General features: G+C 40.3%; 1 non-coding gene across 1 annotated transcript; it reads right to left on the reverse strand.

Moving 5' to 3' along the window:
* Positions 1-14,098: 14,098 nt before the first annotated feature.
* On the reverse strand, positions 14,099-14,238 carry LOC129670862 (small nucleolar RNA SNORA48). Its single transcript, XR_008719270.1, has one exon. It is a non-coding gene; the product is annotated as a small nucleolar RNA SNORA48 (small nucleolar RNA).
* Positions 14,239-14,472: the final 234 nt, after the last annotated feature.

Raw genomic sequence — 14,472 nt, forward strand, 5'->3', positions numbered from 1 at the left:
TACATGGGTCTTAATAGGTCCTCTGTAGATATAACATTTACCTAATTATTTTTATGGAAGTGCTGAGTGTGAGAATATTTTTTTTTTCTGATTCTTGTGCCTGTTCATTGGACTCTTTGCTTCTGATGGGTTGCCTTGTTTAACTTTGATATGTAAAACTTTTTGCTTTATCTTACTATGAAATGGAAGTTTCTGGGTTCTTTGAAGACTTGGTTTTGTCCTGTGATCTTGTGCTGTAGGCTGGGCATATGATGTTTTCCTAGAAGTTGGCTTGTGAGAGGACACATGATGTGTTGCTGTGAGCTCTCTCATTTGAGGTACCTGAATTTTGGCCATCTTAGAACATCTGTGGTTGAACTTTGAAGAGAAGATACATATATAGGCCCAGGTACAATGTGACATCACTTTTTGGATTGACATCCCTGCACTGATCTTCGTGCTTCCACACAACTTCCCAGAGAGAAACATTTCAAAGAAATTTTCAGGGCAATCCAACTGAGTCTTGCAGTTTTAGCTGACTTTGTGTTACTGCTGATGACTGAGTTTGTTAATCCTCTAAAGAACCATTGACCCTAGTCAGCAGGAAGTAGATAAAAGAAGTCTACAGCCCTTTTACTTACTAATCTCCTACCTAAGGTGGGGAGTTGGGGTTGGAAGGGAGGTAAAAGTAGGTTTGGTGAAAATTCTATGCCTACGTTATTGTATCTTATTATATTTGTTTTTTTGTCTCTAAGAAGCCTGTTCTTTTCTAATGAGAGACAGAAAGGAAGTAGATCTAGATGGGAGGGCAAGTGGAGAAGAACAGGGAGGAATAGAGGGAGGTAAAACTATAAGATATACTGTATGAGAAAAAAACTATTTTCAAGAAAAAAAGAGAAAAGAAAACAGAATGTATATACTTGAGTCTTTGAAGCTTGGGAAAGCTGCTAAATGGGATGTTTGCTGATGTTTGATATATGGGAACTCACCTTTTTTATATAATTGCTATCTAACATTAAAGATTGATTGGGAGCTCTTGGCCCAGAGGAGCTTCTCTACTGCATATGTAAAATTATCAGAAGTTTCAATGTAGGAGTTCAGGAAAATAGCTCAGAACTGAGAGAATGGCAGAAAGTCTAACATAAGCAATACATGGACAGAAATTACCATTAGTCACTTATCTTTTCCCATATGTGATGCCGGGTTCTAATATTTTCTTTGGAACAAGAGCACATTTTCCTTTCAGTTTTCCAAGTGGATTTTAATCTGTATCATTAGATAATCAACTGCTATGGATCAAAGTGGCTTATGTGTTTGGTAACTCTGTCCATTTTCTCTTACCTGACACAGGGTTACAGACTAATACATTTTAATTTTGACATTTTTTTTCCTTTCAAGAACAGAATAAATTAAATCACTGCATGCATCGCATAATTCTAAGTTATTATTTTTGTGGTTCTAGGTGTTCATTCCTGCTTTGTAAGCATTATTCACATATAATCATATTGATTAGATAAAATAAAGACTTAAAATATTTAATGTTAATGATTTAAATACCTTAGTATATTAAATTTATATTTGTATATAGTGTATCATAACCAAATCAGAGACTAAAATATTTATGTCTAAAATAAAATGATTAATATATAATTAATGAAATATGTATTGATATAATATGTAAAATGATTAATATGTAATTAACATATAATTGATAAAATCAGGGCATTTTACTTTTCTAACACCTCCACATTCCATTACTTCTAGAACCTTCAAGTTTGTTTTTTCAGGGAAATGCTTATTTACTGATTTGTTACTGAAGTCCTTATTGACTTTATATATTTTTGGTCCACTTTTTAATTGAAATGGTTTAACATTGATTTTTTTTTCTCTACAGAGGGATATAGCAGCTGTATTATCTGTCAACTTTCAAATTTAAGAATGGTCTGTTGGACTTTGTAATGGCACATTATCTTATCCTTTGTCCATGGAGTGTTTGATCCCTTTCGTTTATATCAGTACCTTGTTTATAAAGATTTAACATCTTGTGCTAATTGTTTTTTTTAATTTTTATTTTTTTCTTATTAGTTACATTTTATTAACTCTGTATCCCAGCTGTATCCCGCTCCCTCATTCCCTCCCAATCTTACCCTCCCTTTCTCATCTCCACCCTGCCCCTTTCCAAGCCCACTGATGGGGGGGACCTATGACCCTGTTTTATCAGGTATCTTCAGGACTGGCTGCAAAGTCCTCCTCTGTGGCTTAACAGGACTTCTCCTCCTTGGGGGGTGGGGAGGTCAAAGAGCCAGCCACTGAGTTCCTGTTAGAGATAGTCCTTGTTCCCCTTACTATGGGAAACCAATTGGTTACTGAGCTACCACGGGCTACATCTGAGCAGAGGTTATAGGTTATATCCATACATGGTCCTTGGTTGAAAGTCAGTCTCAGAAAAGACCCTGTGCCCAGATATATTTAGTCCTGTGGAGCTCCTATCCTTTCCCCATCACACTAACTCCCCTTCTTTCATATGATTCCCTGTATTCTGCCGAAGGTTTGGTTATGAGTCTTAGTGTCTGCTTTGAAAAACTGCCAGGTAGAGTTTTTCAGATGCCTTCTGCGGTAGACTCCTGTCATATGTTCAATGCACATCCCATCTGTTTTTCTAAATGAGTATTGATCATCTTGCCCTGTGTACGCTCTCTTGAATATCATTTTTAGGTGTATAGATTTCATTATGTTTATCATATCTTATAGGTCTATATAAGCGAGTATATACTATGTTTGTCTTTCTCCTTCTGGAATATTTCACTCAGAATGATCTTTTCTAGATCCCACCATTTGCCTGCAAATTTCATGATTTCATCCTTTTTGATTGCTGAGTGGTATTCCATTGTGTAAAAATATCACAATTTCTTTATCCATTCCTCCATTGATGGACATCTGGGTTGTCTCCAGGTTCTGGCTATTACAAATAAAACTGCTATAAACATGGTTGAGCAAATATCCCTGTTGTGTACTTGAGCAAATTTTGGGTATATACCTAGCAGTGGTATAGCTGGGTCTTGAGGAAGCACTATTCCTAAATGTCTGAGAAAGCACCAGATAGACTTCCAAAGTGGTTGTACAAGTTTACATACCCACCAGAAATGGAGGAGGGTACCCCTTTCTCCACAACCTCTCCAGCATGTGTTGTCACTTGAGTTTTTCATTTTGTCCATTCTGATAGGTGTAAGGTAAAATCTCAGTGTCGTTTTAATTTGTATTTCCCTAATGGCTAATGAAATTGAGCATTTCTTTAAGTGTTTCTCTGCCATTCGATATTCCTCTGTCGAGAATTCTCTGTTTAGCTCTGTTCCCCATTTTTTAATTGGATTACTTGGTTTGTTGTTTTTCATCTTCTTTAGTTCTTTGTATATAATAGATATTAGCCCTCTGTCAGATAAAGGGTTGGTGAAGATTCTTTCCCAATCTATAGGCTCTCATTGTGTTTTGATGACAGTGTCCTTTGCTCTACAGAAGCTTTCAGTTTCATGAGGTCCCATTTATTGATTGTTGCTCTTAGAGCTTGTTGGTGTTCTGTTCAGGAAGTTGTCTCCTGTGCCAATGAGTTCTAGGCTGTTCCCCACTTTTTCTTCTAACAAATTTAGAGTATCTGGTTTTATGTTGAGGTCTTTGATCCACTTGGATTTTAGTTTTGTGCACGGTGATAAATATGGATCTATTTTCATTTTTCTGCATGTAGACATCCAGTTGGACCAGCACCATTTGTTGAAGATGCTGTCTTTTTTTTCTATTGAATGATTTTGGCTTCTTTGTCAAAAATCGAGTATTCATAGGTATGTGGGTTTATTTCTGGGTCTTCTATGCAGTTCCATTGATCCTACTTTCTGTTTTTATGCCAATACCATGCAGTTTTTATTACTATTACTCTGTAGTACAGTTTGAGATCAGGGATGGAGATACCTCCAGATGATCTGTTGTTGTACAGGATTGTTTTGGAGATTATGGGTTTTTTGTTTTTCCATATGAAGCTGAGAACCTTTTTTTCAAGGTCTGTAAAGAATTGAGTTGGAATTTTGATGGGAATTACACTGAATCTGTAGATTGCTTTGGCAGGATGGCCATTTTCACCATGTTAATCCTACCAATTTATGAGCATGGGAGATCTTTCCATCTTCTGATATCTTCTTCAATTTATTTCTTCAGAGACTTGATGTTTTTCTCAAACAGGTCTTTCACTTGCTTGGTTAGAGTCACCCCAAGGTACTTTATGTTATTAGTGGCTATTGTGAAGGGTGTTGTTTCCCTAATTTCTTTCTCGGCCCTTTTGTCTTTGGTATACAGGAGGGCTTCTGTTTTTTTTTTTTTTTTTTTTTTGAGTTGATTTTGCATTCAGCCACTTTGCTGAAAGTGTTTATCAGCTGAAGGAGTTCTCTAGTTGAAATTTGGGGTCCTTCATGTATACTATCATTTCTGCAAATAGTGACACTTTGACCTCTTCCTTTCCGATTTGTATCCCCTTCGTTCTCCTTTACTTGTCTTATAGCTCTGGCTAGGACTTCAAGTACTATGTTGAAGAGATATGGAGAGAGTGGGCAGCCTTGTCTTGTCCCTGATTTCAGTGGGATTGATTTAAGTTTCTCTCCATTAAGTTTGATGTTGGCTATAGGCTTACTGTATATTGCCTTTACTATGTTTAAGTATGTGCCTTGTATCCCTGATCTCTCCAAGACTTTAAACATGTATGGGTGTTGGACTTTGTCAAATGCTTTTTAGGCATCTAAGGAGATGATCATGTGGTTTTTCTCCTTCAGTTTGTTTATGTGGTGGATTACATTGATGGATTTCTGTATGTTGAACCACCCTTGCATGCCTGGGATGAAGCCTATTTGTTCATGGTGGATGATATCTTTGATGTGTTCTTGGATCAGTTTGCAAGTATTTTATTGAGTATTTTTGTGTCAATGTTCATAAGAGAGATAGGTCTGAAGTTTTCTTTTATTGTTGGGTCTTTGTGTGGTTTAGGTATCAAGGTGATTGTCGTTTCATAGAATGAGTTTGTTAATGTTCCTTCTGTTTCTATTTTGTGGAATAATTTGAGGAGAATTGGTGTTAGCACTTCTTTGAATTCTGCGCTGAAATCATCTGGCCCAGGGCTTTTTTTGAGGGGAGACTTTGAATGACTGCTTCAAATTCCTTCAGGAATATAGGGCTATTCAGTCTTTCTACCTGATCTTGACTTAATGTTGGAAGATGGAATCTATTAAGAAAATTGTCCATTTCATTTAGATTTTCAAATTTTGTGCCATATAGGCTTTTATAGTATGACCTAAAGATTTTTTGAATTTCTTCAGTGTCTGCAGTTATGTTACCTTTTTTTTTTCTGATTTTGCTGATTTGGATAGATTCTCTCTGCTTTTTAGTTAGTTTGGCTAAGGGTTTGTCTATCTTGTTGATTTTCTCAAAGAACCAGCGTTTTGTTTCATTGATTCTTTGAATAGTTTTATTTGTTTCTAATTGATTGATTTCAGCCCTGATTTTGATTATTTCCAGCCTTCTGCTTCTCTAGGGTATATCTGCTTCTTTTTTTCTAGGCTTTTCAGTTGGGTCATTAAGGTGCTTGTATGTGATGTTACAGATTTCTTCTTGAAGGCACTAGTGCTATAACTTTTCCTCTGAGCATTGCTTTTAATGTTTCCCATAAATTTGGGTATGTTGTACCTTCATTTTCATTTAATTCTAGGAAGTCTTTAATTTCTTTCTTTCTTTCTTCCTTATCCCAGCTGTCATTGAGTAGCAAGTTGTTCAGTTTCCATGTGCGTGTCGGCTTTTTCTTATTTCTGTTGTTGTTGAGGTCCAGCTTTAGTCCATGGTGGTCAGATAGAATAGAAGGGATTATTTTAATCTTTTTGTATCTGTTGAGGCTTGCTTTATGACCATCTATCTGGTCTATTTTGGAGAAGGTTCCATGTGGTCCTGAAAAGAAGGTATACTCTTTTGCGTTTAGGTGAAAAGATCTGTAGACGTCTATTAGGTCCATTTGATTTAGGGAATCTGTAAGTCCTTTTATTTCCCTATTTGTTTTCTATCTAGTTGATTTGTCCCTTGGCGTGAGTGGGTGAGTGGAGTGTTGAAGTCTCCCACTATTAAGGTATTAGGATCAATGTGTGATTTAAGCTTTAATATTGTTTCATTTACGAATGTAGGTGCTCTTGTATTTGGGGCATAGATATTCAATATTGTGATGTTCTCTTGGTGGATTTTTCCTTTGGTGAGAATATAGTGGCCCTCCTTATCTTTTTTGATTAACTTGGGTTGAAATTCTATTTTTTTAATCTCTCTTTTTATTTCTTATTAATTACACTTTATTCATTTTGTATCCCTCCATAAGCCCCTCCCTCCTCTTCTCCAGATCCCTCCCTCCCTCCCCTTCTGCATGCATGCCCCTCCCCAAGTCCACTGATAGTCCACTCCTCTCCTTTCTGATCTTAGTCTATCAGTTCTCATCAAAAGTGGCTGCATTGTCCTCTTCTGTGGCCTGGTAGGGATGCTCCCCCCTCAGGGGGAGATGATCAAAGAGCAGGCCAATCATATTATGTCAGAGGCAGTCCCTCTTCCCATTACTAGGTAACCCACTTGGACACTGACCTGCGATTGGCTACATCTGTGCAGGGGTTCTAGGTTATCTCCATGAATAGTCCTTGGTTGGAGTATGAGTCTCTGGGAAGTTCCCTGTGTTCAAATTTTCTTTTTCTGTTGCTCTCCTTGTGGAGTTCCTGTCCTCTCCAACTCTTGCTATTTACCACTTCTTACATAAAATTCCATTCACTCTGCCCGACAGTTGACCATCAGGCTCAGCATCTGCTTTGATAGTCTACAGGGCAGAGGCTTTCAGAGGCCCTCTGTGGTAGGTTCCTAGTTTGTTTCCTGTTTTCTTCTGGCTTTCAGAGGCTCTCTGTAGCAGGTTTCTATGTTGTTTCCTGTTTTCTTCTTCTTCTGATGTCCATCCTCTTTGCCTTTCAGGTGGGGATTGAACATTTTAGTTAGGGTCCTTTCTCTTGCTTGGTTTCTTTAGATGCATAGATTTTAGTGGGTTTGTCCTATGTTGTATGTCTATATGAGTGATTATATACTGTGTGTGTCTTTTTCCTTCTGGGACAACTCACTCAGGATTAGATATTCGCATGGCCACTCCAGCTTGTTTTCTGGAACCATTGACTTGAAAAACATTTTTCCAGCCCTTTACTCTGAGGTAGTGTTTATCTTTGTTGCATAGATGTGTTTCTTGGATGCAACAGAATGTTGGATCCTGTTTCCGCAACCATTCTGTTAGTCTGTGTCTTTTTATTGGGGAGTTGAGTCTGTTGATGTTGATAGATACTAGTGACCAACAATTGTTACTTATTTTTGATGTGAGGTTGGTAGTTTCACTGAGTTTCATTGCTTGTATTCTTTTGGGTTTTTTTTTTTTTTTTGTAGTTATCTATTTCCTCTGTTTCCTTAGATGTAGTTGTTTTCTTTGGTTTGGAGTTTCCCTTCTAGTAACTTCTGTGGAGCTGGGTTATTATGTAGATATTGTTTAAATCCTGGAATATTTTGAATTCTCCACCTATGTTGATTGAAAGTTTTGCTGGGTATAATAGTCTGGGTTGGAATCTGTGGTCCCTTAAGTGCTGTATGATTTCTGTCCAGGCCCTTCTGGCTTTCATAGTTTCTGTTGAAAAATCTGGTGTGTTTCTGATAGGTCTACCTTCATATGTTACTTGGCCTTTTTCCCTTGCTGCTTTTGGAATTTTTTTCTTTGTTCTGTAGGTTCAGTGCTTTGACTATGATGTGATGTGAAGAATTTCTTTTCTGGTCTAGTCTACTTTGTGTTCTGTAGGCCTCTTGTATGTTTATGGACATCTCCTTTAAGTTGGGAAAGTTTTCTTCTATAATTTTCTTGAAAATATTTTCCAGACCTTTGAGCCTGATGTCTTCTTTTTCTTCTACTCTTATTATTCTTAGATCTTGTCTTTTCATGGTGTCCTTGATTTCTTGGATGTTTTGTGTTTGGAACTTTTCTGATTTTATTTTTTCTTTGAGAGGCATGTCAATTTCCACAAGTGTATCTTCGGCTCCTGAGAGTCTTTCTTCCATCTCTTGTATCTGTTTTTGATGCTTACCTTTGTAGTTCATGATCTTTTCTCTGTGTTCTCCTGCTCCAGGTTTTTCTCTATTTGTGTTTTCTTTATTGATTCTAATTCTGTTTTCCTGTCTTGCACCATTTCCTTCATCTGTTTGAATGTGGAGTCCTGCTTTTCAATGACAGCTTCTATTTTTTTGTCCGTTTCCTCTCTATGTATCACTAATTGTGCCTCTACTTCTTTGGCTATAATTGCCTGTATTTTTATGAGAGCTTTGTTTATTTCTTCTTTTTTGCCTTCATTTGTGTGGACATTTCTTTGAGGGCTTTGTTCATTTCTTCTTTGTTTGCCTCAATTTTCGTAGTCATTTATCTGAGAGCTTTATTTATTTCCTCTTTGTCTCTATTTTTTTGGCTACTTCTCTGATGGCTTTGTTCATTTCATCTTTATGGGCCTCTAATAGCTGGACAAACATAGTTTTGAGGTCGTTTTCTTGCCTATCTAGTGAATTGAAGTGTTCATTGTTTTGTGGGGTTGCTGTTGAGGTCATTATGTCCTGATTTTTGTTGGGTGTGTTCTTACGTCTGCCTCTAGCCATCTGGTTATTTATATCCCTCACTGTTTTTTCCTCGAGTTTGTAGTTTGGGCTATGATCGTCTCTTTCTGTTTTCTGGACTTTTTTTTCAGGAAGGTGAGAGAGGTTCACTGGTTTGGGAGTGTGTGTTGTGGTTTCCCTTTTGCCTAAGTAAGTAATGTGACGCTGTTGCTATTCGCATGCGCTTTTAGCAGGCACAGTGTGCATTTGTGGATTCTCTGACTATTGCAGTGGCCTACAGGCCAAACTAGTATGCAGTTCTGTCAGGGATCCAGGGATTGTTTACCTGGATTACACTGGTGGACCCACAAGGCAGAGGCTTCAGCGTTGGGGTTACTATCCCAAGAATCCCTATGATGCCCACACTAGGGGTGTGGGTGGCAGGGCTTTCGTCTGGTTGCTTGTGTGGAGAGGCTCTGGGTCTGGGGCAAACTCTCCCTAGAAGGCTCACTCACTCCCTTGCAGGACCAGTTGGAATTCACAGGGGTTCCCCTTGCTCTCTACTCTCCGATTTGGTCCTGCTGTGGAAAATGTGCGGGTAGGTTAACAGTCAGCTCTGTGGCACTGTGGCAGCAGGACTCAGTGTCCATCAGTCCTGTGTGCTGCCTCTCTGTTCTTTCCCTCTGCCATCCCCATCTCGGGTTTTTGTTTGTTTGTTTGTTTGTTTGTTTGTTTTTGTGGGAGCTGCAGCTCTCTCTGGGGTTGGGGTACAAACAGTGTGGTCTGTGGCAGATTCTGTTGGATGCCTCCTGCCTCCTCTGAAGAGGGAGTAGGGTGTTGGGTGCGGGGAAGTGCCTGGGGATCACCTCTCAGGGGTGTCTCCTCTCGGAGGAGTCTGCCGTGACCTTATTCTAGATGGATTCAGATTATGGTTAGTCTCTTTCTTCCTGGAAGTCTAGATAACTCTGTTCTGGGTTGATCAGCACCTTCATTCACCAGTTTCCGCCTTGCAGTTTCTTTCCCCTTCAGCTAAGCTGCACACTAGCCGCCACCATCTTCTGAGCCATCGCTAATTGTTGTTATGAAGTGTGGTGTTACATTAGCCTTATTATTATTATTTTTTATCTTGTAAGTGTCCTTACTAACATAAGTCGAAATTCTCTTTTTTTCTTGGATATTTAACAATATTACAATAGGTCTCATTGTGACTGTCTTTTGTTAAACCTTTCCTAAAAAATTAGACATCACTCTATCTATAGATACCTTCTTTCAAATTACTGACTCATCCTCTATAAGTACAAATTATTGAAAAATGTCCCATTCTATCTATATAGTTCTCTAACTTAATTACTTTCCTAGTTTGGTTGGGTTAATATAATAAAACACTTACAACTTGAGGAGGAAAAGATTCATTACATCTTACAGGTTAGAGTATGTCATCAAGGAAGGACAGGGCAGGAATTCAAGCAGAAATCTGGAGGGAGGAATTGAGGTAAAATTCACATGAAATTGTTGTTCGCTGTTTTGCTCATCCTATTTTGTTTTAAAGTAAAACCCAGGAACACCTGGGTGCAAGGAATGGCACTCCTCTCAGTGGGATGATTCCTTCTTCATCAAACATTAGTCAAGAAAACCACACCAGAATTGCCCACATGCCAAGCCAGTGGAGGTAATTACTAAATTCAGGTTTGCCTTTCTTTCTTTTTTAATTTCTTTTTTAGTTTTATTTTTACTTTTATTTTTAAAATTTATTCACTTTGTATCTCAGCTGTAGCTCCCTCCCTTGTCTCCTCCCAACTACACCCTCCCTCCCTCTTCTTCTCTCATGCCCCTCCCCAAGTCCACTGATAGGGAGGTCCTCTTCCCCTTCCACCTGAACCTGCTTATCAAGTCTCATCAGGACTATCTCCATTGTCTTCCCCTATGGCCTGGTAATGCTCATCCAACCCCCATCTCACAGCAGGAGGTGATCAAAGAGCCAGCTACTGAGTTCATGTCAAAGACAGCAACTGTTTCCATTATTAGGGAACCCACTTGGAGACGGAGCTACCATGGGCTACATCTGTGAAGGGGTTCTAGGTTATCTTCATGCATGGTCCTTGGTTGGAGTATTAATCTCAGAAAAGACCCCTTTGAACAGATTTCTTGGTTTTGTTGTTGTCTTTATGGAGCTCCAGTCCCTCCAGGATTTTCTCTCTCCCTTTTCTTTCATAAGATTCCCTTCACTCTGCCCAAAGTTTGGCTATGAATCTCAGCATCTGCTTTAATACACTGCTGGATAGAGTCTTTCAGAGACACTCAGTGGGTAGGCTCCTGTCTTGTTCCTTGCTTTCATCCTTTTCTGATGCCTATCCCCTTTACCTTTCTTTTTTTATATGAACTTGTTTTTTTTAATTTTATTTTATTAATTACACTTTATTCATTTTGTATCCCCCCATAAGTCCCTTCCTCCTTCCCTCCCAGTCCCACCTCCCTCCTCCTTCTTCATGCATGCCCCTCCCCAAGTCCACTGATAAGGGAGGTCCTCCTTTCTTTCCTTCGGATCTTAGTCTATCAGTTCTCATCAGGAGTGGCTGCATTATAATCTTCTGTGGCCTGGTAAGGCTGCTCCCCCCTCAAGGGGAGGTGATCAAAGAGCAGGCCAATCAGATTATGTCAGAGGCAGTCCCTCTTCCCATTACTATGTAACCCACTTGGACACTAAACTGCCATGTGCTATATCTGTGCAGGGGTTCTAGGTTATCTTCATGCGTGGTACTTGGTTGGAGTATGAGTCTCTGGGAAGACCCCTGTGTTCAAATTTTCTGGTTCTGTTGCTCTCCTTGTGGGGTTCCTGTCCTCTCCAGATCTTACTATTTCCCACTTCTTACATAAGATTCCATGGACTCTGTCCAACAGTTGCCCATAAGTCTCAGCATCTGCTTTGATAGTCTGCAGGGCTTTCTTTCTTTCTTTCTGTCTTCTTCTTTCTTCGGTCTGCAGGGCCGAGCCTTTCAGAGGCCCTCTGTGGCAGGGTTCTAGGTTGTTTCCTGTTTTCTTCTTTTTCTGATGTCCATCCTCTTTGCCTTTCAGAATGGGGAGTGAGCATTTTAGTCAGGCTCCTCTTTCTTGATTAGTTTCTTTAGATGTACAGATTTTAGTAGGTTTTTATCCTATTTTATATGTCTATATGAGTGAGTATATACCATGTGTGTCTTTCTGCTTCTGGGACAGCTCACTCAGGATGATTCTTTCCAGATCCCACCATTTACCTGCAAATTTCATGATTTCCTTATTTTTCATCGCTGAGTAATACTCCATTGTGTAAATGTACCACAATTTCTGCATCCATGCTTCAGTTGAGAGGCATCTGGGCTGTTTCCATCTTCTGGCTATTACAAATAAAACTGCTACAAACATGGTTGTGCAAATGTCCTTATTGTGTATTTGAGCCTCTTTTGAAGCTGAAAAGCAGCAAACCAAGTAATCCAATTAAAAAATGGGGAACAGAGCTAAACAGAGAATTCTTGACAGAGGAATATCGAATGGCAGAGAAACACTTAAAGAAATGCTCAAAGTCATTAGCCATTAGGGAAATGCAAATCAAAACGACCCTGAGATTTCATCTTACACCCATCAGAATGGCCACCATGAAAAACTCAAGTGACAACACATGCTGGAGAGGCTGTGGAGAAAGGGGAACCCTTGTCCACTGCTGGTGAGAATGTAAACTTCTCTGGTGCTTTCTCAGACAACTAGGAATAGCACTTCCTCAAGATCCAGCCATACCACTCCTAGGCATATATCCAGAAAATAACATGACACATTTTAAACTAAAACCATTTTTTTTATTCATAAGCGCTCAAGTTAATATTAATATTACAGCATAAAATCTAACTTTTTAATCTGAAAACTTTTTACTTAATTTTCTTCTTTTTCCTCTTCTTTACTTATTCACTTTGTATCCCAGTTGTAGTGTCATCCTTCATCTCCCCCCAGTCCCACCCTCCCTCTCTCTTGCTCACCTATCCTGATTCCCTAGTCTATTGATAGGGGAATTCCTCCTTTTCTATCTGATCCTAGCCTATCAGCTACCATCAGGACCACCTGGATCCTCTTTCTCTGTGGTCTGGTTAGGTTGTACCACCAACGAGAAGTGATCAAGGATCAGGCACCTGATTTCATGTCAGAGGCTGTCTCTTTTATTACTAGGGAACCCACATGGAGACTGAGCTGTATATGAGCTACATCTGAGCAGGGGTTCTAAGTCCTCTCTATGTATGGTCTTTGATTGATGCTCATCCTTGACATTCCCACCTCCCCATTCCGGATCTGCCATCCATACTTCTGCCTGGTGAGAGGCAGTGTCAGATTACCTATTCATATGACCCTGGAACCAGTTCTTCCAACTGTTGCAGGTGGGGAGGGGCAAGGGGTCATCACTCCCACACCCACACCACTTCCCATCAGGCAAATGGTGCAGCCAGCTCCCCTGGACCTTCGCACTTCGGGCTGGCCCACCCATGCACCCTCCAGCAGGGCCAGCACTATTGTACTCCCTACATAAGGCTCAGGACCCACTCTCTTGACTGGGGCAACAAGGAAGTGTCAGGGCCAGTTTACCAGAACTCCTAACCTCAGGGACAATTCTACTGACTCCCTAGGTGGTGAGGGGCTGAGGGCTGGGGGAGTCATCACCCCCACGTCCATGCCACCTCATGGCAGAGGAGTGGCATGGCCAGCTCTCCCCTAGCTCTAGCCTCAGGTATGGCTCACCTGGGACCCCACCATCAACGTTAGCTCCACTGTGCTGTCCAGAGGAGGTGCTGCTGAGTGCTGAGCCAGGGTAGGTAAGGCACATCTCACCTGCTTTCATGACCCTGAGATCAGCACTTCTGAATGCCTCAAGCATTCCTCTCCCATCCCCAAACCCTTCCAACTCCTCCCTCATGTCACTTCAGGGCAGAGGAATGTCTGGGCCAGCTTTCCCATGTAGCTCAACTGTGCTCCACCATCAGGGTCCGCTCTGATGTCCTATCCATGTGGGGTTCAGGGCCAGATCCCTCAAGTGCTGCCAATAGTGAGAGATGGGGACAGCTCTCCAGAGCTCCACATCCAGTAAGAAGCTAGGCCAGCTATGCCCAGCCTTTGGACATCCACGTGGTCCCCTGTGACCACTACTCTTCACACTTGATTCTCCCGTTTCACCTGTCTTCATAATGCTCAGGATATTCCCCTTCTCTTTCTGTTCCATATGTCCACCATGTACTTGCACATTGTGGTGGCTCCCAAAACAGGTTGGCCACACAGTTGAATGGCCACCAGGTGACATCCTCCATCCAGCATGGTCTACATGGCGTGAAGTGGAGTGTCTATGGCTTAACTTACACTGGAAGGCAGATGTGTGGGTGTCATGGGGGTCACAGGTCTCTGTTTTCTTCTGCACTGCTCAGCCAGGATTTGGAATGACTTAATTTTATTTTTACAAGTCCTAGGCTTAAGACAGCTTTGGCCACCAAGCCAGGCATTAAGCAGGGATGAACAAAGGGCTACTGCTCTTCCCCTGATTGGTATAAGAATACTACCACCAACAAGCTGTCTCTTTGCCTATTGCCAGGGGGTTTGCATTGTGTTTTTAATGCCCTAAGTTTTGGTACCTCTTTTAGTACTTTAATATTTTTATTTCATTGGAATTATTCAGTTTGAGCTAATCAGGATTTTACTCATTTCAATAATAACTGCAATTGTTTGTCATGCATAAGTTCTTTGTATGTGATTCAAGGTCAATATTTCAAATCGATGGAGGCTAATTCATATAGATATTTAGTGGCTGTGGCAATTACAATATTTGAAATT

This window comes from Psammomys obesus, unplaced genomic scaffold, assembly GCF_907164565.1.
Source record: "Psammomys obesus unplaced genomic scaffold, mPsaObe1.curated_primary_1811, whole genome shotgun sequence".
In the NCBI taxonomy this organism is placed as follows: Eukaryota; Metazoa; Chordata; class Mammalia; order Rodentia; family Muridae; genus Psammomys; species Psammomys obesus.